A 25,307-nucleotide genomic window follows, 5' to 3' on the forward strand; every position below is an offset into this window, starting at 1 on the left:
TTACAAGCAAGGTTAGAATCCCAACAGCTGATTAACACACAGCTAATGGTCCAAAATATGACCACCTAGCATATTATCATAACAGTTTCCCTCCTTGGTCATATTTTGACCATACCCAGCCACACCTGATACTCACCAACCGAGTGGACCCCTATTTGGTTCCTGTAGCAGCTACCCCTAGGCCCCCGCGCCTGCCAAACGGGATTTACGAATGCCGTGGATAGCCATCAACATTCTCCAAATGAGAAGTCCCCAACTGCCGGTGGTTCAGGTTAGCTTCCGTTACCATTGTCTTCCCCCTTTTTGTCCTACCCACTGCCACATGCCTCCCATTTAAGCTGCAGTATATGAACTCAATGCTAAGTCCACACCATATTAACATGTAATACTGTTTTATGTTAGCAGCAGTGGTAATACTATTGTGTAAACAATTATACATAAGCAAGTAGCAAAAGTAGCACTCAAGGCACGGGTGTAAGCTCGTCCAGCGCAGGAGTCACATCTTGCACTGGAAGGCAAAACAACACTCACTCTCTCCTGGGTTAGTTATCTGCTTCAACAAAGAGGAATGGTTGTAGACCTTGGCCTAGGTCCACGTGTATGACGATCTCAGTGGGGTTCCCCCTGAAGGCCCTGGTCGTCCCCCTCCCCATTACTGGCCGAGTCGTCCTCAACAGAGAGTTCGCTGTTAATTATTATAATGGCCTTGTTGAGGGGTGATGCTGCGCAGCATTTCTTCAAACAAATGGTAATGAGAAGTTTGATTAGAAACACCCCAAAAATTACCACCACAATGATTAAAAGTGCTGACCCTATTAGACGCAACAACCAACCTCCCCAGCCCTGGAAGATCGACTTCCACCATGCATAACCTTCCTCACGTTCCACTCGATTGCTTGTGAGAACTTCCACCACCTTTTTAATTCGGGCCACCGCACGATTAGTTATGTCCTTTGGGTCCGGAATCCAGACGCAACATTCTCCTTCAATCATCCCGCATACCCCTCCTTGCTCTGCTAGAAGCATGTCTAGAGCTACTCTGTTCTGCATTACCATAGCGTGCATTGATACTAACATATCTGTTAATTCAGTATAGTAAGCCATGGTTACATTACCTAAATATTCCAAAACTTGCGAAAGCTCATCTAACCTAATGCTATTAATGGTAGTACCAGCATGTGGCATGAAAAAGCCAAGAGCCTTCTCCCACCAGGTGCCTTTGATCACCCCTAAGCGCTCTGATACACCGGCCCACCCCTCTGGATCCCCTGTTTCTGATGCGCTGCGTCGATGCCGTGGTGGTGCAGGGGTAGGGTAAAAGGTGGTCTTAATCCTGCTGTCCGGAAATACTGAAGCTAAATAACAACTCCCTTCCCACCCTTTTGGTAGGTAGGGGTAAGCCTTGTCCCCGCAGACCAAGTGAATGCCTTTTGGCGGGATCATTCCATGGTCATGGTGTAAGGCTGCTTTTATTGTGAATGTTACTTGCTCCTCTACCTGGGTGTCCGGGTTAACAGCGATGACTTCCTGGTCAGTTAATTCTGGGAGGGGAAGTTGAATCTCACACTCTGACTTTCCCATTCTGTTTGCTCCCTGTCCTATAAAACAAACCGCTCCCCTGGTATTTTCTACCCATAGGGGAGATGGCACCACCATTACATTAGCACTCGGATTCTTCCCTGCATAGACCCGTTGTGTATAACCACGGGCTGAGGTCTTAGCTTCGAGCCCTTCTACTGGTCCGGTTACATGATTGAAGATGGTTAATGGTAGTACGAAAAGAGGAAGTCCGGTCACGAGGCCAGATGGTGGTTTAAGGCACACCCAGCACTCACTCCGGTTCTCAATGTTTGCTATCTCTGTGGTTAGGGCTATAAAGGTATTTGGGGGCCTTGTCGGCGGCCCCTTTCTTTGTACACTGAAGTATATCCAACTACTCCGTGCAGTGTGGTTGCTCCATAGAACGTGGAAAAAGTATTCCATCTGGGTGTCATCTGGTATTTGTGGAATTCTAGTTATCAGACTCGCGTGCTGGCCCCATTCATATCCTGGTCTGGTGGAGGACCCCTTCTCTACTTGTCTCGCCACTGTGAGATCCTGGTCTGCTAGGTAGTGGTACCATAGGATGGCTGTAAGGCCCTTGTGTCGTTCTACCAAGTCACTAGATCCATCCGCCAGAATGCAGGGTATCTCTATGAGTTGTTGAGGTTGTATCAGTATCCTCTCATCATGCCGTGTGCGTGGAACCATTGATGAGAAAGGTTGGGTGCTGTTAACTGAAAATACTCTAACTGTGTCTAACTCCTTGTTATGGGTTGTCCCAAAATTTGCATATTTACTTGCTGTCACCTCTCTCGGTACTTCTCTCCTGCTTCGCTGTAAAGAAGTTGCTAACTCACTCCCGTTTCCCCTTTCGTGGTCGAGGTGTAGGAGGCGTGTATGGTTCTCGGGGTCTAAGGCTGTCGGTTTGCTGCCGAGTGACAGGCCGCCCTCGCACAGGAGCAGCGCTAGCACCAGGAGTTGCATGTTGTGCCGTCAAAGGTCCTGTCGCTGTTTCCTGTATTACAATGTTGTTGTCGCCTAAACCTGCCTGTTCCACGTTTGGCAGGGTGTCCGGTCCAGGTTCCGGCTCCACGTCTGGCGGAGCGTTTGGTTCTAGCGCTGGTCTTTCAGGATCCCTGTTGTCTACGTTTTCAGGTCCCGGGTCCGGCGGGGCGCCTGGCTCTGCCTGCAGTGGGTCTTCCTGTACTACCTCACCCTGTCCTGCTGGGCCAGCCCCGTCTTGGTTTGGTGGTGGTGGAGGGGGTCTCTGTAGAGATATCACGTCTTCCCCCTCGTCGTCGTCTTCACTATCCCGGTAAAAGACTGAATCGGACACTGCCGGAACCTCTGCTGGGGTTACCTCCTCCGGTTCCCTAGCTTCAGCGGCTTCCTTGGGTGCTCGTTTACAGTGTGAGTGGTGTATCCATGCACTCTTACCCCTCACTTTGACGGCCGAGAGCGTGGTCAAAAGTACAGTGTAGGGTCCGGTCCACTTGGGTTGCAGGGCGTCTTTCCGCAGGAACTCTTTCACCCAAACTCGTTCAGCAGGTTGGAAATCATGTAACGGGTCTCCAGCAGGTATCGGCAATGCTTCTTGTACCTGTGAGTGAAAAGCCCTAATGGTAGCAGTGAGTGTTCTGCAATAGTTCATCATTCCGTCAGTCATACATGCCAAATCCCAATCTCCCATATCTGGCGGAGCCGAGACCGGTAACTGTATAGGACGTCCTGTTATTATTTCGTGGGGCGAGAGCCCCCTTGTGGCATTATTTGTTGCCCGCATTTTCATGAGCGCTATCGGCAGCACGTCTGGCCAGGGCATTGACTGGCCCTCGCAGAGTTTGGAAAGCGTCTGCTTTAGGGTTTGGTTCTCTCTTTCTACCGCCCCTGCTGACTGAGGGTGATACGGACAGTGTAGTTTCTGGTTGATACCCAAGACTTCGGCCACCTTTTCCATTACTTTTGCCGTGAAAGACCCTCCTTGGTCCAAGGATAGTCGTGTTGGAATCCCAAATCGCGGAATTACTTCCTGTAAAAGTAGTTTGGCCACTGTATCAGCTTCCTGATTGGTCGTGGCAAAGGCCTCTACCCACTTAGAAAACATATCCACGATTAGCAGCACATATTGGTGATGTTTGTATGCCGGCATTTTTATAAAATCCATCTGAAGGTGTTGAAACGGTCCGGACGGGGGTGGGTGTGCTCCCCGTTTCTTGGCAGCATGCTTCCTGTTATGTCTACCACAGGTCGCACAATTGCTAACCACCTCGGTTGCTGCTGTCGTTACACCTGGGGCATTCCAGGTTTGACGAATAATTTCCGTCACTCCTTTTATTCCCATATGGCCCTGCGCATGTGCAGTGAGAGCGAGCCACGGTAGCAATATCCGGGGTACAAATGGTCTATTTCGCTCATCCACCCATACTCCATGTATGTTTTGCTTTGCACCCTCCTTCACCCTCCATGATTCCTGTTCTTCCATAGTTGCGGAGACCTGCAGGTCCTTCAGCTGTTCTTGCGTTTGTGGACCGTCTACCATTTGCTCCACGTAAAGTTCGGTCGTTGGTTGTGGGTTCGCCTCCTCCTCATCGAGCACTGCTTTTGCCGCTAAATCTGCTCTTTCATTGCCTTTTGACACTTCATCTGTCCCTCCTGTGTGAGCTTTGCATTTAATCACTGCAATCTGCTGCGGCTCTTGTGCTGCTCGTATCAGTCGTTTGATCAGGTCCCCGTGTCGGATAACCTTCCCTGAGGATGTCTTAAAGCCACGCAAGGCCCAAATGGCAGCGGAGTCATGTAAGATGCCCCAGGCATACCTAGAATCTGTGTATATGTTCAATGTCTCACCCGCACCCAGCTCACACCCGCATATCAACGCTTCCAGCTCAGCTTGTTGGGCTGAAAATCCCTTTGGTAACAATTGTTTCCTCAAGGTGGGGCTTGCGGTGCATACTGCAAAGCTAGCGATGGTTTTTCCCCATCGGTTCTTCCTCGCCGCTCCATCCACGAACAGTTCCAATTCCGCATTCTCGATCGGGGCTTCCTGTAGGTCACGCCTAGCCTTTGTCTCTTCCACCAGCACTCGTTCGCACACATGTGCCTCTCCCTCATCGCCCGTTGGCATTAGGGAGGCTGGGTTCAGTGGCGAACATCTTTCAATCGTTATATTAGTTGCCTGCAACAACACCAAATCATGTTGAACTGCTCGTGCCGCCGATATATGTTGTGTTTTATTTTGCCGTATCAGCGCCGCCACATCATGCGGCACCTTCACGGTCAGCGGAGAACCCAAAACCAGCGTCGCTGTTGCGGTTACTGCGTATTGCGTTGCTGCTACTGCCCGTAAGCACCCAGGATAGGCGGCGGCGACCGAGTCCAAATGACTACTGTAGTACGCAATTGGCCTATTCTTTCCCCCGTGTTCTTGCGTCAGCACCGCTTGGGCGAACCCTCCTCTTTCATGGATGAATAGGGTGAAGGGAAGATCATAGTTCGGTAGCCCCAATGCTGGTGCTTTTGATAAGGCCTGCTTCAATGTTTCAAAGTCTTTGTCCGCACCATTCGTCCAGGAGATCTTATCCCCCTCTGCCTCCTTTACCATGTTGTACAGTGATCGCGCCCTAACTGCATAATCAGGGATCCACTGCCGGCAGTACCCCGTCATCCCGAGGAACCGCCGTAATTGTCGCAATGTAGTGGGTTTTGGGTGCTCTAGGATTGTCTCCACCCGTTCAGCTCCGAGGCTCCTCTGCCCCTGTTCCAGTATATGTCCCAAATACGTCACCCTTGGTTGCGAAAACTGTAATTTGTCTTTGCTGACTTTGTGGCCCTTTTGGGCGAGAGCTGTTAACAGCGCTACAGTGTCCGTTTCACATTTCGTTTGATTGTCCGAGCATACCAACAGGTCGTCCACATATTGTATCATGACTGATCCTTCCGGGAGCTCTATGTCCTCCAGGTCCTCCTTCAGAGCCTGCGAGAAGAGCGTTGGACTATCGCAGAACCCCTGCGGAAGTACAGTCCAGGTGTATTGTTGTCTGTCGTAGCTGAAGGCAAACAAGTGTTGCGACTCTTTGGCTAGCGGTATGCTAAAGAACGCCGAGCACAAGTCTACCACGGAAAAGTGCGTCGCAGTGGACGGCACCCCTGACAGTATCGTAACCGGGTGTGGCACCACGGGAAAGGACGCTTTCACACACTTATTCACTGCCCGCAGATCTTGTATGAACCTCCATTTGTTTCCTCCGGGCTTCTCCACCGGCAGGATTGGTGTGTTACATTGGCTCTTAGTAGGTATTATCACCCCTTGGTCGCGTAATGATGCTATCACCGGAGCGATCCCTTCTATTGCCTCTTTGCGCAACGGGTATTGAGCCACTCGAGGCAGGGGTACCCCCTCCTTTATCTGGATAGACACGGGCGTTGCGGCTAGCACTCTGCCCACGTCATTCGGATGTCGTGTACATAATTCAACAGGTACTTCCTGTAGTCTTTCCTCCGTTCTCGTTTCCCTGTTGGCCTGGCGGCGGGGCCTTTCGCTGTTCATCTCATGTCTTTCTAGCATACATGACAAAATCTGATCAGGTAAGCATACCTTCCATCCATCTCCCCGTCGACTGGCCTGTAAAGTGCTCTGGGTTTCACTATCCCTTCCTGATGGTTCCGAGGCACATCTCAACCTGGTCAGCATTCTTCCCAGTTCTTCGGCACTATGACCTTTACCAACCGCCATTGAGACGTGCGGGGTAAGTCCTTCTCTGTGCTTCATTAGCTCACGTTCCTTGGCAGTTAGCTCCACCTCCATTGCCGCTCCCTCTTTTCCGATCCACAGAGTGGTTGTCATTAAAGTGCGTGTGGTAGCGTACTCTTCATGTACTCTATCCGAGTAATCAAAATCCTGCCCTGTTTCGTCATAATAGACCGTACAGTGCAAAGGCAGTTCCACTTCTTTCAATTCAATGTCGTTGCCACGCAACCTTTCCTCTACGTCCCGCAATCTTTTCGCACTTTCCCAATCCCTAGTCAGTTTATCTCTCCCCTCTTGTGACACAACCCGCAACCAATAGACTACCGGTCCGAGTTCGGTCATCATGAGGGTCATTACTTCCTCTTGCAATGCCAGCGGAGCATCTATGAAGACTCCGTCTTGCTTGCATGTTATGGTACATCCCATTCTGCACAACAAATCTCTTCCTAACAAATTCATCGGGGTGTGTTTGGCTACCAAAAATGCATGTTCTCCCCGCAGGGGACCTACTTCAATTCGTAATTTGTCCGAAATCGGGATATCCTCTCTCCGTCCCGAAACTCCCACCACACTCACTGACTCACCTGAGAGCGGCAGGTTCTTCTCTCCTTGTTCTTGTCTCCTTCTTCTTCTCTCCTGAGATCGCTCCTTGTTTTAGTGTTGACCGGGTGGCCCCTGTATCTACCAGGAATGTTACTTGTCTCCCCTCTACGTTTAAGGTCGTGGTCAATTCCCTTACATTCCGCTTTGCGGAGCCACCACGGTGTCCTCATGTCAATAGTTTCTTCCTGCTGTCTCCCTTCTCCTCTCATATTCTCTAGGGGGCGCCGTTGGTCTCTCTTGCTGTTGTGGTGGCCGCGAGCCCCAGCCTCGTTGTTTAGGCGGTGCCGGGCAGTCCCGAAACCAGTGCCCGGATTGACCGCAGTTAAAGCATTCTCCCTGTTTTTGCGGCTCCTTCTCTCGGTTCCAAGGTCTCCGCTGGTCCCGTTCAGCTTCATACCGGGGTTCCCAATCTGGATTTTCCCAGTGAGGCCTGCTTTCCCTCTCTTCGTATTTACGGCTTTTCAATTCGAGGTTTCTTGCAACTAGAGCTTTGGTATCTTTCTTTCCTCTCCGTTCCTCTTCTCTTAGAGTCTGCCAAGCCTGTCTTGCCCTTTCAAACACGGCATCTACGTCAGCCGTTTTCCACCCTGGCATGTCCGCCTTCACCTCTCGCCTTACCTCATCACACAGTCCATCTACAAACATAGTGTTCAGGAAATGGAGGGGCGTCTGTGCGATGTTAATAAATCCTGAGTGCAGTTCGATCTGCTCATACAGTGGTGCCTTGTACTCCCCAGGTGATTCCTTGGGATTCTGTGTGACATCCTGTATTGCCTGCCAATCCATTACCCTTGGGGCCATCTCTGCCGCAAGTTCTTCCATCAGGGCTTGTACTCTTCCCCTGTACACTGCCTGTGCATCCCGGTCGGCTCCCTCTGGGTAATATCGGTTTAAGGTGGTATCTTCTTCTCCTTCCATTTTTACACTCCAGGCTGCCGCACGCCGGCTCCAAACCGCACTGGGCAGGACAGCAGTGCAGATAAACCCTATGTCTGTCCTGGTTGCCCCCTGCATTTTTATCTGGTCGTGTAATATCTGAATTGCCCTTCTTGGGTTTTTCTTTATACATTCTTCCATGCTAGCTTTTACTCCCCTAATGTCTTGTGGGGTCCATGATCTCCAAACCCAATCTCCCCCTGCTGCTTGTATCATGGGGAACTGGTGAATGTCGGTCCCTCCTCTTGCTCCGTCCCCTTCTAAGACGGGGTAAATTCCTTTTGTTGTCCCAAGTCGGGTTGTCGTCTTTCGGTTCACGTCGTCGTTGATTTCTGCTATCTGTGCTAACGCCTGCTTCAACTTCTCCTGTCTCTCCTCACTCTGTATCTTGACCTCCGTCAGCTGCGCTAACACTTGGTCTAGTTCCTTCTGTTTGTCCTCTCCCTGTGTCTTAACTTCCGTTAGCTGGTCTAGCGCCTGTTTTAGTCTCCCTTGTCGTTCCTCGTCTTGTATTTTTCGTTGGTTCACAGTCCCTTCTAGTCCGAGTCGCCTATGCTCTGTCTCAACTTGCGACTCCATTAGCCACGTGGCCAATGCTTTCCAGTGTGGTCCACTTTGTTTCGGGCCTCCTGCTTTGCCCTCTATCAGCGCATTACTCACTGTGTTTAATATCTTTGGATCTAAGGATCCAGTCAGCGGAAAGGGATCTTTTCTTCCCGCGGTCCACTTCACCCAGTCCTGTATTCCCTTTACGTTATCGATTCCATATTTGTCACTGATAACTTTCAATGTTGTTCCTTTTGGTATCTTCTCGTTCTTTGAAGATTTATTCCCCATTCTTTTGTTCTTATCTTATCAACCGCCTAATAGCTGTAAATCGTTTCTCCTTTTACACCGGGACCGAAATCCCTTTCAATCAGCCGCCTAATAGCTGTAAATCGTTTCTCCTTTTACACCGGGACCGAGATCCCTTTCGACCCGCCGCCTAATAGCCTCAAACCCAATGAAGGCCTCTAACCTTCCCTCTCTATGGTACAGGATTCCAACCTGTTTCCTCCTTATTTCACACGGATACCTTTATCCTCGACCCTTACCAGTTCTACAAACACTGCCTGACAGCCCTCCCCCTTTGTGCTCTTCAGACAAACTGCATTCGAATCACCTCATGTGTGTTTACCGTTACAGTTCTTGATTCGAGCAGATCCTGGAGCTGCGTCCGGCAGGGCGCAACCCACCAAGTGTACAGCGCTCGCCTAACTGGGGCTCCCTATTTTAGGTGCCCTACGTGCGATCGTCACGTACCTTTTAGCTGATCCCTTGCGATCGCTGTACACCAAGTGGAGTCCCACCGTCCACACCACCAGCATCAGTCAAATCCCATCCTCGTCACCAATTGTTATGACTCTCCACCCGGCCGAGTAAGATGACAGTCAGATGAGGATCCTCGAATTACACGTTTTATTTCCGAAGACCACACGCATGCGGAATGTGACTCAGTGACCCTTCAGTCAGGCTCCCCCGAATCACATTGAGAATATGCTTCAAAACCATCACATATATAATCACACAAAAGCAAAACTGGGTGTGGACTAAAAGTGTATGCTAAGGGATAAGGAAACAAAGAAATAAAAGAAATAAATGTGGCAGTGTGCTTCTTTCCCCCCTCCCTCGGGGCCCTAGGGAAGTTGAATTGGTCAATTCTCAGATATGCAACCCAACAGTTTCCAAGCCGCCTACATAACTCTCAGATATGCAAGTCTTGCAAACTAACAACTTTCCAAGCTTCCTACACTCCTTCACTAGCACCTGCTGATAACAAAGGCAAAACTCTGGTGATCACTGAGAATAGGAATGTGTGGGCAGCATATACTGAAGGAACAGTTCCACAGTTCTCTCCAAGGTCGCACTAAGGGCACACCACCACAGAGCAACAGGAAGGGTGATAAGAGCTTAGTTTCCAAGAAACAGAAACAGTTGGGCGCTGTCCAAAAACAGTGGGTGCTATGGAACATTGGTAGCCTGGAACATTTAAAGCATCATTTTAAAGCAAGGTTTGAATAATACACAATTACAAGCAAGGTTAGAATCCCAACAGCTGATTAACACACAGCTCATGGTCCAAAATATGACCACCTAGCATATCATCATAACACTTTTCATTCAAATGGATACCGAGTAGTTATCAGGATATGGAACTGGATGAGATTTGATATGCATAATCTTAAGGTGATTCTCTATCCGCTATATGACATCGATTTTGCTCTATATCTTATCGTTTACATGCTCGGCGACCCATCGCCGCCAACCAGCTTGTCTGTTTTTTTGTGTGTTTGTTTACCCTGCAGCAGCCACACCATTTCAGCGATCATGACCAAACTGGGTACAGACGTCGGCCATGGTCCAACTTAGACCCTTGTCGTTTTGGGTGAATCTTGGTCAAAGGTCAAAGTCAAGGTCAAGGTCACGAAAAACCGAAATTCTTATTTTCGCAATAACGTCTGCTAAAGTGGTCGTATCGACTTCAAACCAAATCCAAAATGTGCATCTTCCAATACTGCATCCAACCATATGTCTCATTGGGGTGTCACACAAACACCCTTCTTAGCGGTCGGGGGTCGAATGTCAAGGGAGGTCGGGTCAAAACTTTCAAATATGCGATAAAAACGCCATTTCAAGTCTCATTGACTTCCAAGTTATGATCATGACCAAACTAAGTGCTACAACTCATTAAACAGTCACACTATCGACTTATAAGAACCAAACTGATTTCCAGGTTTTTGTTTTTCCAGAGATCATGGAGATATGAGAAAAGTTATTCCGGCAATTCCTTGCTCAACGAGCAATTTCATTTGTTTGTTTGTTTGTGTGCAGGATATCTCAAAAAGTTGTGGAAGGATCCGGATGAAATTTCGTGGGCAGGTTGGGTGTGTGACAAGGATGAACGCTTATATTTTGGTCCGGTTACTAGAATTTTTCAAGTGATTCTTCACCATTTATAGATCGGGGCAAAAACGATACATAGCACGATATTTAAAAAAGTTGTGGACGGATTCAGATGAAACTTTGTGGACATGTTCGGTGGAAGACAAGGACAATTCGACTTTGATGAAGATCGGAATCCAGATCCGGATACGAGAGTTATTTAATTTTTAAAGTGATTCTTCACCATTCAAAGGGCGGAGGAGCTCCTTGTGAGCCAACGGCCATCCATATCTAGTGCCCAACTGTGTCTGCGGACGTCCTCCTGCAGTTGGGTTACTTCTTATTAGGAGGTTGGTGGCAGGATTTGCACTCCAGCCACCGTAAAACGCTTCATTCCGCAAAACGCAAAAACGCAAAAAAATCTGAAAACCCACTCCGTGGGAGTACCTCCTGTGCAGCTTCCCTTCGCAGGGCAGCTCACCGGATGATGGGATTGGGGCAAAGCCTTCGGGACCCCCAATCTTTGATAGGAGGGAAACCACGGGGTAACATCCCTGGGTCAGATTGCGGGAGAGTGTGTCGGAGTGGTGCTGAGGTGTCGTCCACCAGACGGCGGTCTCCTTGGGTTAACCTGAGGCGGTCCCTTCGGGTGGGTGCCTGGAATGTCCTATCCCTAAGAGAGGATGATCACCTGTCTCTGTTATCATCTGAGCTCAAGCGTTTGGACATCGGGATTGCAGCTCTCTGAGGTTCGGAGACCGGATTGCGGCGAGATAATGGTGGGTGGTTACACCTACTATTGGTCTGGTCGCTCTGATGGTTACCATACCCAAGGAGTTGCTGTAGCTGTGGCCAATAAGCTGACCCCAATGATAATTGAGGTAACACCGGTCAACGAGCGTATTATGAGATTAAGGATTCGTCACTCCTTAGGTGTCATTTCCCTGGTCTCTATTTATGCTCCGACTGAGGCGAGTGATCTTACCGTGAAGGATGCATTCTACGCCACACTCGAGTCTGTGGTTGATCAGTGCCCCAGACGAGATACACTTCTAGTCTTGGGGGATTTCAATGCATCGACTGGAACTGATAGGGATGGTTATGAGGTGTGTGTTGGTCCCCATGGGTCAGGAACTATGAACCAGAATAGCACTAAGTTCCTTGACTTTGCAAGAAGTCATGGACTTAGGGTGGCTGGTTCATGGTTTCAGCGCCCGCAAGCTCATCGCTGGACTTGGTATTCCAACGCTGGCGGTGTGGCAAAGGAGATTGACCATGTCCTCATTGACGGTCGTTGGAGGATGATCCAGAACTGCAGGGTCTACCGGAGTGCTCAGTTCCTCAATACTGACCACAGGCTTGTTGTAGCAACTCTAAAGCTGCACCTTAAATCCTGGAGAATGGTACCATCCCAGCCTAGGCTGGTGTTGCCAAGCTCAGGGATGAGAGAGTAGCTGAGGAGTTTGCGAACAGGCTGAGTGGACACTTGGGGGGTCTGGGTGCTTTGGGGGGTCCTGAAGAGTTGTGGAGCACCTTCAAGACCACCGTCCTTGATGTTGCCGGTGGATGCCTTGGAGTTCACCGCAGGGCAAAGAAGAATTTTGTCTCTCAAGGGACACTGGATACCATTGACCAGAGTCGCAGGGCCAGGCTGAATGGCAGAGCTGAGCTGTTCAGGGAGCTGAGGCGTAAAACTGTACGTGCACTGAGGGTGGACAAGGAGGCCTATGTGCGAGGAATCTGTGAGGGTGGAGCATCACCTGTGGACAGGTGATTCTCGTCCCGCTTACAGGGGAATTCGCGCATTACGTTCATCCAAGCCCATCCCTCGGAGCACTGCAGTTCGAGCAGAGAGTGGTAGGCTCTTGACAGAGGAGTCTGAAGTGAAGGCCCGCTGGGCCGGTTACTTTGAGCGGTTGTACCAGGCTGATCCCCCAGCTGTCGAGTTGGACGTCAAGGGTGTTACAATCCCTGTTGCTGATCCTCGAATCAACTGTGGTCCACCATCGCTTGTGGAAACACGGGCTGCGGTGAACCAGTTGAAACGGGGCAAAGCTCCAGGGATCTGTGGCATCCATGCTGAACTTCTCAAGGCTGGTGGAAATGCTGCACTCGCTGCTGCATGCAGTTTTGTGCTCTGCCTGGAACACAGGCATCATCCCAACTGACTGGAAGAGGGGCCTTGTTGTCCCTCTCTGGAAAGGGAAGGGTGATCGCCAAGACTGCAACAACTACCGAGGGGTGACGCTGCTCTCAGTGCCGGGCAAGGTCTTTGCTCGGATAATTCTTGATAGGGTCTCGCCACCATCTGCTTGAGCACCCAGCGTCCAGAGCAGTCAGGCTTTACACCAAAGAGGTCAACGATTGACCGTATCCTTGCTCTTCGTGTCCTCACTGAACGCAGACGAGAGTTTCGGCAGGGGCTGCTTGCAGCCTATGTTGATCTCTGTAAAGCGTTCGATTCGGTGAATCGGGATGTCCTCTGGAGGATTCTTGGTCTTCGTGGGGTGCCACCGAAACTGATCGATCTGATGTCTGAACTCTACTCTGGTACTGAGAGTGCTGTGAAGTGTGGTGGTACTGCCTCTGACTTATTTCCAGTTGTTACTGGAGTTCGTCAGGGATGTGTACTTGCCCCCACACTTTTCAGCACTTGTATGGACTGGATTTTTGGGAGGATGTCGGAGAGATCAAGTTATGGTGCATCGTTTGGCAAATGTCAAGATCTCGGACCTTGATTTTGCAGATGATGCAGTCATCTTTGCGGAGACTTTAGACATCCTCTTGGGGGCCCTCGAGGTGCTGAATGAGGAGTCGGAGCCGTTGGGATTACGGATTTCTTGGGTCAAAACAAAGATCCAGGCTTTCGGTGACATCTTGGATGCTGCTGTCCTGTCTGTGTCTGTTTGTGGTGAGGATGTTGAGGTCGTGGATAGATTCACTTACCTTGGCAGTGATATTCATGTCTCCGCAGGTTGTGAGCCGGAGGTCAATAGACGTCTGGGTCGGGCCTGGGGAGTCATGGATTCACTGGATCATGGGGCGTGGCGCTGCCGGTACCTGTGCGGGAGGACGAAAGTCCGAGTCTTCAGGTCCTTGGTACTTCCAGTCTTGCTCTATGGGTGCGAGACTTGGACTTTGACCAAGGATCTGAGACGGAGACTTAATTCCTTTGGTACCAGGTCTCTTCGGAGAATCCTTGGCTATCGCTGGTCGGATTTTGTGTCCAACGAGCGGTTGCTGAGAGAGACTCGGATGAGATTTGTTACCTGCATAGTCCGTGAGCGTCAGCTGCGGCTGTATGGACATGTGGCTCGTTTTCCTGACGCTGATCCTGCTCACCAGATTCTCTCAGCGAGGGAGTCTCATGAGTGGAGGAGGCCAGTGGGCCGACCACGTGCCTCATGGTTGCAGCAGGTTGACCATCATCTCAAGGAGATGGGGATGGGCCTGGCATCTGCCTGGGGGATGGCCAGACGGAGGCCCCTGGAGTACCGGCGGAAAGTGGACGCAGCGACGCGCTGTTCTGGCACATGCTCCCATACCTGACCTGACCTTCACCATTAAGAGATCAGGCCAAAAACGATATATAGCATGATATTGCAAAAATGTATTGGGCCTCGTGGATCAAGCAATCTGGCACTGCATGACTAAAGTATGTGCTCTCCTGAGTGCCCTTCCAGTTTGTGATTGGAATGATAATATAGAGAGATTGAATTTAAAGCAGAATGAGGAAATTATGTGAGGGTTTCCACTCATGACATCCTTTATGAATGGGCTCATCAGCCCCCTCCCATGCATAGCATGGGTACCGAGCTACCATATATATATATATATATATATATATATATATATATATATATATATATATATATATATATATATATATATATATCGAAACATGTGGTGTGTGACGAGCACTCCGCCAATCCCCATTGGACACAGTCCACACCAAAGCGTCGCCTCCAATCCAGAGGCCTTGTCCCGGTGAGTCTGTTCACAGACAAAGATTATGTGGTCAACATCAGTTATACATCAAACGGAATCACCTCTCCGGACTTCAGGCTTATTTGCCCTCATCAGGATGGCATATGGATAAATATCTAACCAATGATGACCACATTCGTCAACTATACATCAGATGTACCTCCTGACAGAATGTGCGTCTGATGTATAAACGACAAAGGTGGTCATCATTGGTTAGATATTTATCGGTGCACGAGCGGAGAGATTACTGACAGGTCTGCCCTTGTGTAGAAAAGTCTCAATAGTATGAGTGGCACAGTTAGTAATGGGAACTTTCTCCTCAGCGGAAAGTCGCATAATGGCCAACTCCACGCTGACAACGATCCGTGCAACTGCGATGGATACCAGTATGACACTGACGTCCAGGCCTTTTGTCGTACAGACATTTCCATATCTTTCACTGGTCACTGGACATAGAGCCTTTCACCGGACAAGATTATCACCTAACGGTTGATAGCGCCATTGTGTGTACGTTTAAAATTTGCACCACACCTTCAGTGAGAGGTTCGCGTATGGCAAGTGAAATCATCGTTGCATAACTTGTGTAGTTTCCTGGTGTGTTTAAGTGAAACGGACTCACGTATCGTCATGTCCCGATTCGCCACCATTCTGTAAAGGACTTGGAGGAGGGACCCATCCATATTCGCTCGCACCTTTTGTTTTAGTATCTCACGAACCTCGTAGATGTGTTGTAGTTTGCGATGTCCTTGTTTTATCCATAGCCTCAGTAAGTGAAACCCCACAGCCCGCATTATGTTGTAGCCCTCTCGACTCTTCATCAGAGGACGAAATCTGAGAGAACATGGTCAGAGCTTCTCTCAAAGGCAGTGTTACCATTCACGGGGGGCGGGGGGGGGTATTGTATCGGTTGCGCCGAGGTTGCTGTGGCTCTCAAGATGGGTTTCTTTCTTCCATATTTTTTTCTTGTTTTGTTTTTAATCCTTCTGCTGCAGGACCTTTCTTCCCTTTCTCTTTCCATTTTCTTTTCGAGGCCTCCACATTATCTCATGTCGCGGTACTGTGTGGATTTTCAAGAAGGGGATGTAGAGTAAAAGAAGAATAAGTGAGAGCCGTGGCAGCGGGAAAAGAGGTGAGTGCGAGGAGAGAGGGAGAGATAAAGGCGGAAAATGAATGGAGGACGTGCGTCTGGCCTGCGTGATGAGAGACCTGGCCTGTAAGACCCCTGTAAGACCTCGTTGAGGATTGGAGTGATCCCACTGAGGGCCGCCTGTTGGAGGCACTGTCTGTGTTGAAGACACTCAGGCAGAGGAGAGCCTCATTGGGACACGGTCAGAGGGGGAAGCAGAAGCGTTTCCTCCTCCTGAGTGTCATCCGAGTCGACCTGAAGCAACGTGTAGCTTCAAGGTGTTGCAGGAATTGCTCCAGTTTGTTCGTTGGCGAAGTTTGAGAACCCCTCCAGAGAGAGGGAGGGGTGGTGGTGAAGTGTCAGCCTTGTCACCTGTGGCTGGGGCAAGGCCGTTGATGGAACGTCAACTTAAACAGGCCTGAATTCTTCTTCTTCTTCTTCTTCTTCTTCTTCTTCTTCTTCTTCTTCTTCTTCTTCTTCTCCCCCTTCCACCCCTCACATTTCTCCTTTACACTTTATTTTCTATATATCTTGGCAAATATTGTTTTGTTATTTTGCTCCCCCCCTCCCCCCTTGGGATTAGCTGGGAATACCTGGTGGGCCGTGGAATTGTCTGTCTTTTCGATTTTGTCTCGGCGCCTGTCTGTCCTTCGATCTCTTAATTATTATCGCTGAATATATTTTATTTTTGTTGTTGTTTTGTGACATGGTCTATTCATTGCTTGGTGGTATAGATACCCTGTGTTTCTTGTCCTGAGTAAAACATTTGCATTTATTTATGTTTTGAATTTTGTGTTGCATTCTTCGATTTGCACACGATACTGTGTTGAACAGTGTGGGGTGTGAATTGGCATCAGCATTAGGATGTTAACGTCGCTCGGTCGCATCTGACTGCTGATACAGTGTGACCGCACATGGGGTACGTATTGGTCTCCCGAGAATGTCAATCATTTTCTGGAGTAAACCCATCTTGAGCAATAGGTGGTACCCTGGGCCCTCTACGCAAGGGCAAGGTCGTAACAGTAGGCATGATTGAAGCTAAGAGGTACTTTCTCCATAGTTGAGCATTCGTCGGTGCCATTGAATGCATGACATTGTTTCCTTGTCTCAACACCGAAGGTATATATATATATATATATATATATATATATATATATATATATATATATATATATATATATATATATATATATATATATATATATATATATATATATATATATATATATATATATATATATCACACGAGACATCAAATTATATCGACGACTAAAGACCAATATAAATACACTGATTAAAAAACATCAAGAAGGTGATGGTGTAAAACAAAGATGATTGACAAGCCATCCCTACCCATACACCACCCAGGAGTTTGAGCAGTTGCTCAGACTAGACAAACCAAAAAACACCGTACTTGTGAATCTTCCATCTGGAAAGTAACAAGAATAAAGCAGATGGACATGGAATGCCCAAATAGACAATAACTTGGTGTGTGATGGAGCATTATTGTACGACAGGACAGGAGTCGCTGAACGTTTTCGCCCCAAGAAAAATTGAGTGACCTAATTTGCTGAATTTATATTTTGTCGTTTTTCGTGATATCTCATGTAATATAGTATAAGACCTTCTTTTATCAAATTCTAATTATATTCAGCATCAGAAAATTTGAATTTTTCATGTTTTTGTTTTTTTTTATACAATGAACTTGCGTTGTGAAGAGGAAAAACACTATTTACACAACAGATTAAGAAAGCAAAAATCAGAAGTAAACACTTGTGATCTCCTGATCATGTCCATTTCTGAAGATAATGTGGAATAATACTGTATTGTGCAAATTAAAGTCTGGCATTGTGAAATTTAGAACTTTTCTTAACAATTCCCATTTATAGTAACTTCCCTTTACTTCATATGCAGCATGTGGGTGCTGGGTGTATCATTTTCTGGAAGCACAGCTGTACCACTGATGCAGTGCTCCTGTTACCAGTAAGCTGGTACTCATTTTCCCAACCTCAGAAGGATGGCAGGCTGAGTAAACCCATCCGGTGTTATTTCAACAACACACCAGGGGCTCAAACTCAAGGCCATCCTTCCATCAGGACCATACTCTGTGCAGAGCGTTGGTGCTGCCTAAGCAGTCTCCTTGGCTATTGGGCACAATCCTGGACAGGTCGCCACTCTGACACAGGATACCATTAACACATTTAAGCCAACTCCAGGCTTAGTGTCACAACTATTACTGCCTGACTTCCTTCTAACAAATGCGTCGGTATCTTTCTTCATTTCCGGGATATGCGTTAGTTATGCCGCTCAAAAGCAGGATTTTGTGCCAATCTCAAGTAACCCTGAGAAGGTAGTTGGCCCTCTCTGAAAACCACTGCAACTAATACGGGGATAGTTCACCTGTGGTTGAACTAGGAATGGCACTTCAGCGTTTTGACGAACATGGGATGAAAGTGTGAGGATATATTTTAAAGAAAGAATGATGTGCGATTAAAATTTGAACGTTGAGTTGATGTGGTTAACAGCAAGATGCTACTTTTCTCGTTCTTGATTAGTACATACTTTGTAGCTGGGAGTTGTTGGAAGTAAACCTTGGGAGCCATGAAGGCATCTTCCAAGTTCCACATGTCTCCCCTCTCAATATTTCTGACCAATAGCATAAGTTACATGAATTTAAAATTATTCTTATAAAAACTGTTATAATAATTTTTACTTGTGTATAGATGATATATTCCCCTCTACCATATTTCATAAATTCCAGATTCATCAGACTGCTTTCGATGTTCAAAGGATCTGTGGTCCAATCAGAAAAAAACTGCCTGTGTGCCCATGTCCAAGGAATTCCTCACTTTTTCAGATCCATTTGCAATCCCTCTGTTGTCTTTTGGTTTATTGGGAATTGCAACGACCTTCATTGCAGCTGGGCTGCTGTTTCAGTCTTGGAGACAAAATATTATGAAATCAAAAAAATTTTTGATTCATTTATTCATGCTTGTTGCTGTTGAAGGGTGCTTTATGAGTAGCATGTCGTTTGTTGGTCAACCGACAGAGTTCCTGTGCCAACTTCGCCATCCTCTTACTCTGTCCATCTTCACCCTTGCCATTGTGTGTGTGCTTATTATGACAGTTGAGCTGATCATTTCCAAAGACTTAACGACAATTTCACCAACTTTATGTTCTGCTTGTGATAATTCTAGTAAACTGCAGACAATTGGTGCACTTTGTGTATCTCCACAATTTACTTTATGTCTAATCTGGGCATTAGTGGGGCAACCTCGACCTGTGAGGAATACAGAAGTTCGTGTGGATGTGATCGTTTTAGAGTGTGGTGGAACATCATCAATCTGGGATGTCTGTGCTCTTGTTTACTTAGGAATTTTGATCTTTTTTTGTTTATTTCTTGCCTTCAATGCACCTAAGGACATTGCTAATACAAATGACCTCAAGTTCATCAGGTTCAGCATCCTATTTTGTCTCATGGTGCTTCTGGCTTTTTTGCCTGCTTACAACAGCACTCGAGGCAAGTTTGCTGTAGTTACAGAAATCTTTGCTATAATCACCATTGCCTTCGGTTTTTTGGCTTGTATTTTCTTTCCCAAGTGCTACGTGTATCTTCATAAATTCTAAATCAGATTTGTTCCACAACTCCATTTCCATAACTATTTTTCCTTCTGAAACTGTCAACTAGTAATTCTGTAGATTTTCAATTGCAATGGCTAAAATAGAAATGGAATGTACATGGCTTCAACGATTAAAAAGATTCTCAAAACAATTATACTATAATCTGAGAGAAGTTTATATTTGTGGGTTTGTTTGACTTCTGAATCGCTGGATGGAATGAGTTGAAAATTGGTGGTTGTACGCGTTGTGTGCACTGAAAGGTTTTTAGGCAGCAAAAAATAATTCACAGTCCTTTCGGTTCAAGGTGGGGGGGAGTAATCTATGTAAATATGTACGGCATGGCGTGGCTCCTGGTGGGAATAGAAATGACAAGTCTTACAAAATTGCTGCTTATCTGAGTAATAGCAACTACGAAGGCCATTACAGTATGCAACTTGTTGAGACACGAGCCTGGAACTCATGAGTTTTCGTTTTCTGGAAACATTATGAGAAATCCTTATTAAGAAAAAGCATTAGAGCATGTTATTATAGAAACCAATGCAGTGCAATAGTGTTTTATCTGAAAAAAAAGTAAATGTCATGAACACAAAGCAAATGAAGAGGAAAAATGGTTTTCAAGCTGAAATCTGCTCCTTTGTAAAACAAGGAAAAAGACATAAAATGTCATAGCCCCCATTATTTCAGTAATTTTGCTGCACGGAGTTAAAGGGCTAGCCCCTATTTAGCTCCAGCTTAAATAGCCGCCAGTCTACCAGTCAGCCGTCTCTGATCATATCACAAAAGAAAGTTAGGAGGAAATGTATGCCATCGTGTACAGTGCTTGTGTCAGGTTTGAACAAAATTGGAACAAAATTGGTTTCATCAACGAATAAAATGGTCATTTTATTCGTTGATGAAACGTAAGGCCCGGTCACACCTTGACGTTTTAGCCAACGTATGCCGATTTTTGAATTTTTTTTCTAAAACGCTGGCACACGTTGAATACGTTATGGGTAAGTTTTGATAACATTGAGAGCACGCTGAAACACACTGCCATACGTCGTTGTACGTTGGCTTTAAACGTTGTACGTTTGGTTGACCTCAAATTTTTTCATGCTTGAAATTTCACGACGTATGCTGGCGTATGACTCACACGTTCCGCTATGCTGGCCACAGGTTGTATGCACGGTCTGCGATCGTTGACAGACGTCAACACATGCTACTTGTAAGTTAATCATAAGTTGAGACACGCCGAGGTAATGTTTAGCGTACCCGAAACTTATTTCTAACCTATGATTAACGTGTTGTTGGCACGTTACGCGATCATTGCCACACATCGACAGACGTTACTTTTAAGTTACTCATAGGCTGAAAGACGTCGGTATAATGGATCGTTCTTGCGTCAGCGTCCACGGCCACGGCCAGGACACTTATTTGCAGCATTCTTCAAACTTTTCTTCGGCATGACGAGGATGTTCACATTTCGATGTCTTGGCTATGATTCCAATTGTCCATCGGCAGCGTCTATTTAAAATAGTCGAGTTTGAGCGTTTTAACACGTTCAGAAGAAACGCTTCAAATTTCAAAACCCCAGCGTCAAAAAACAAAGGCGAGTGACAGCAATTTAAATCGTTCATTGTAAACAATGAAAATAGCTGAGTGGTACCGTTTAAAAGTCGTTGAGTGTAAAAAAAATCGAATTGTTGAGCGCAAGCGTCTACTTTCAATAGTGGGGTTTGAGCGATTTATCACGTTCAATAGAAACGATTAAAATTTCCGAGCACCAGCGTCAAAAAACAAAGGCGAGTCACAGCAATTTAAATCGTTCATTGTAAACAATGAAAATAGCTGAGTGGTACCGTTTAAAAGTCGTTGAGTGTAAAAAATATCCAATTGTTGAGCGCAAGCGTCTACTTTCAATAGTGGAGATGCAGCCATTTAAATCGTTGAGTTTATCATTTAAATCGTGAAATCGTTAAACGCAAGGACGATCCATCATAACCCACACCCTCCCCCTCACACTCACCTACTACTGCCAACATGAACAAACTACTACTAATACTAATACTAATACTGATACTGATACTGATACTGTTACTGCTTACATGGACATCGACTCAAAAAGGACTCAAAAACACTGTTGGGTTCCCCTTTTATGAGCACCATTTTTATATACAAATTCCCAAAACCGCTGGGAACACGTCTTTATATGGCAGTTGTAAGCTAGAAACACGTTCATTTTTTTTTTTTGTCGACCGGAAGATGTCATTGGAATACGTCTACATACGTCGATGTGTGTTGGGACTACGTAAAGAATTGGTTCAAAGCACGTCAAACATAAGTTAGAAATAAGTTTCACGTAAAAAAGACATTACCGCGACGTGTTTCGACTTATGAGTAGCTTTTAGTAGCGTTTGTGGACGTGTGTAAGCGTCCACATATCGTGTGTAAAACTTATCCCCATCGCATGCGGAACGTGTGTCATACGCCGAGTACGTCGTAAAATTTTGAACATGTTTAAAATTTCTTGACGTACTCTACTTACTACGACGTATGATAGCGTACTTTAGCGTTCTACTCATGTATACCAAACTTACTCATACCGTATTTGACGTGCCCCAACGTTTTAGACACATTTTTCTTAGGTCGGCATACGCTGGCAAGATCGCCAAGGTGTGACCGCGATGTTGACACTTCCATTTCTACGGCAGTTATGATTCGAATCGTTGTGCGTCAGCCTTTTAATAGGCTACGTCACGACATCATCGGCGATGCGTGCAACGCGCTATGCCTAAGTTAGACTATCGTTGGGCATCGGTTGTGTAGGCCGACAACAGGTTCAGCATTCGTTGGTATAAGTTATCTATAACACAACGAAACGTCCTGTGTCCGTTACCAATGCATTATACGTAAGACCAAGTCGCTATGAATACGTCCGAATCTTTAAAAAAAAAAAACATCAAAAGTTCAACGTAAGCCAGCGTTTTACATACATTTTAATACGTTGCCATCGCTGGCTAAAACGTCAAGGTGTGACCGGGCCTTTACGCGCTTTTGTTATGAGGGTAATGATATCTGTTAACATCTCGCTTACCTGCTCAGCCACCTCCTTCGACACTCTCGGGTGCATATTATCTGGACCCGGAGCCTTATCTACTCTTGGGTTACTTCCTGTTCCATTACTTCCTCCACTCCAACCTGGATCTTCTGTAAAAGCCTTTCTTCATCTCCTTGATAAGATACTCTCAGCAATTGGTAATTCACCTGACTCTTTTTTTTTTGTAAAAGTTGAAGCAAAACACCCCATTTAATAAGCCATCCGTCTCACTTTCCTCACTCACCGCTCTCCCGGTGCTATTCCTCAATGGGCCCACACTGGTCCTCACCTGTTCTTTTCCCCTGATATACTTAAAGAATACCTTGTTGTTATGCTTAACATTCTTAGCCATGTCCTTCTCAGACTCTCTTTTGGCCTGCCGAGTTATTTTCCTAACTTGCCTCTGTTTACTCTGATAGTGATATAAATCAAACTCCACTCCTGTTATGTTAAACTGAATAAATGCCTTCTGCTTCTCCTTAATAGCATTCCTTACTCAACCACCCTGGCCACTTCTGCTTTTAGTTTTACACCTCATTGGAATGTACTTACTCTGCACTGTACACATTTGCTCCTTGAAGGTTTCCCGTTTCTCTGATACTGATTGTCCTGTTGTTAGAATCTCCCAATCTACATCACCCAACTCTCTCCTCATACTCTCAAGGTTTACCTTCCTGACTTCTAATAGTTTTACTCTACTATCCTGAACTCCACCCCATTAACAGAATATTTGCACACACAATCTTTTCAGAGAGAAAGAACAGGCCTGAGACACTGAAACTCACAGAGAGGCCAGAAAAAGTTCCAGCTTTGGAAAGGAAAAACAGGCAAGAGACACTGAAGCTCACAGACAGACCAGAAACCGAAGAAGCAATGCTACTACATATCTAAGGTGTGCATTAAATAATTATTTTGAAGACTTTCTCTGCAGAGCCAGTGTGGGAAGCATGACTGATGAGGTTGAATACTGTGGTGCTCTAACAAAGATGGAAAAAAAGACAAAGAAACCAATCTATCAAGAAGTTTTGGAGTGAATTAAATTGTCTACGTGTAGACACATTGGTGGGGGGGGGGGTCAACAGTTGCGGTTTCAGCATTATCCGTGTTTCGAGTTTTCCTTCAACATCACACCATGTTCACCTGAGATGTTTTGCTATTTTTTCTGGAATGACCCATTTCTTTCACCATGGCACGTAAGACCCAATCCCCCCTCCCCAGCCAACACCATCACCATTGTTATAAGCTCCATCATCATCAGTAAAAGTACATTGATTTTATACAGTACTACTCTCACAGTTTTGGGGCCGTCCCCATCAAATTTTCTGTGCAGCTTTTTGGGGTCCCTGCACATCCCGAAAGTGGGTGGAAGTTTTCATACAATTTTTCAAAACATTATTATTTTGAGATTTTGGCGTCTCACCCATCCACACAGGTACCTTGCGAGTAATAAATATTTCTGAAAGGTTTCTGATGAAGTCATAAGTCAGCTCGGCGGAAAGGTCTTCAGTATATTTGACCAAAAGGACTCTTTCTGGCAGGTTCAATTAGATCAAGAGAGTGCCCTCAAGTGCACTTTTAATTCTCTTCTAGGGTGTCATTGTTTTAACCATCTCCTGCTCAGTGTGACATCAGCCAGTGAACTTCTCCAAGAGAGGAATGAGAGCATATTTGGAGACATTGATGGGGTCTTCTGCATCGCAGATGACATGATTCTTTCTGCAACCATCCCGACTGAGCACAATACCATCGCACGCAAGGTATTGGGCGGTGCACGACAGAAAAACGTCAGACACGACAGAAAAAAACCCCCAAACAACATCCAGTGGAAGGTTGCAGAGGTAAAATACATGGATCATGTCCTCACCTCTGCTGGGGTTCGCCTGGATGAAGACAAGGTGCAAGTCATGTTGGAACTGCCACCTCCTCAGTCACATCTGGAGCTGCAGCGAGTTCTGAACTCACTGAACCCTTTGCTGGCAAGGGTCCCTTTGCACACAAGCATGGGTCGACCAAGAGCAATAAGCACACCCGAAATTGTGGGAACTGCGGGCGTGGGTTCTGGGCATTGAATCCATATATCTCCATTTGAACGAGAAACAAAACATTGTGATGTCTGTTGTTAGCATGTCTTAAAATAAAGTTATTAAAAAAACACCTACAATCACAAAAACACGTAAACAACATTGAGAGAAAGTTGAAGAGAAATGAGAAGAAAATTGGATTAGAGGGAGATGTCACCGAGACAAAACCATTTGAAATAACAACTCTTCAAAGATGTTTTAAAGATCGGACAGAGGTAAAACTTATAAGATTTAATATTAGTGTAAGATCCATTTGGGAAGCTAGTCATATCAGGGGTCTATAAGGTCTTCAAAGGGCCTTAGGGGTCTAAAATATCTTAGGGGGTCTATAGAGTCTTAGGGATATGTGAAGGGTCGAAAGGGTTTTAGGGGTCAAAAGGAAATAAAGGGTCTTAAGTGTCGAAAAGGTTTTAGGGGTCTTACAGTGGCTGAAACTGAAGACCAAGCTCAGTCTTATGGGTCTTAAGGGTCTAAAGGATCTTCAGGATCTTTGGAGTCTAAAGGTTCTTAGGAGTCTTTAATGGTAATAGGGTTCCAAAGGGTCTTATAAAGGGTCTTAGGGGTCAAAAAGGTATTTGGGGTCTTAGGAGTCTCCAGAGTTTTAAGGGGTTTTATAGTTCGAAAAGGTATTGGGGTTATAAAGGTTCTAAAGGGTCTTCGGAGTCT

At 46.4% G+C, this 25,307-nt stretch overlaps 1 protein-coding gene across 3 annotated transcripts in view; it reads left to right on the forward strand.

Annotated features, from left to right (window-relative positions):
- LOC147025038 (extracellular calcium-sensing receptor-like) overlaps positions 1–25,307 on the forward strand; it is a 208,286-nt gene that overhangs the window by 63,059 nt on the left and 119,920 nt on the right. Inside the window, exon 5 of one of the 3 annotated variants that reach the window (XR_015059322.1) lies at positions 18,625–18,735. The exons of the other annotated variants lie outside the window; for them this stretch is intronic. The gene's annotated coding sequence lies outside the window, so the exon portion shown is untranslated. Of the gene's footprint in view, positions 1–18,624; positions 18,736–25,307 lie in introns of those variants that run through there. 3 annotated transcript variants of the gene reach the window in all.

Source organism: Eptatretus burgeri, chromosome 6 (assembly GCF_056783735.1).
Source record: "Eptatretus burgeri isolate ZD-2024b chromosome 6, Ebu_testis_v1, whole genome shotgun sequence".
Taxonomy (NCBI): domain Eukaryota; kingdom Metazoa; phylum Chordata; class Myxini; order Myxiniformes; family Myxinidae; genus Eptatretus; species Eptatretus burgeri.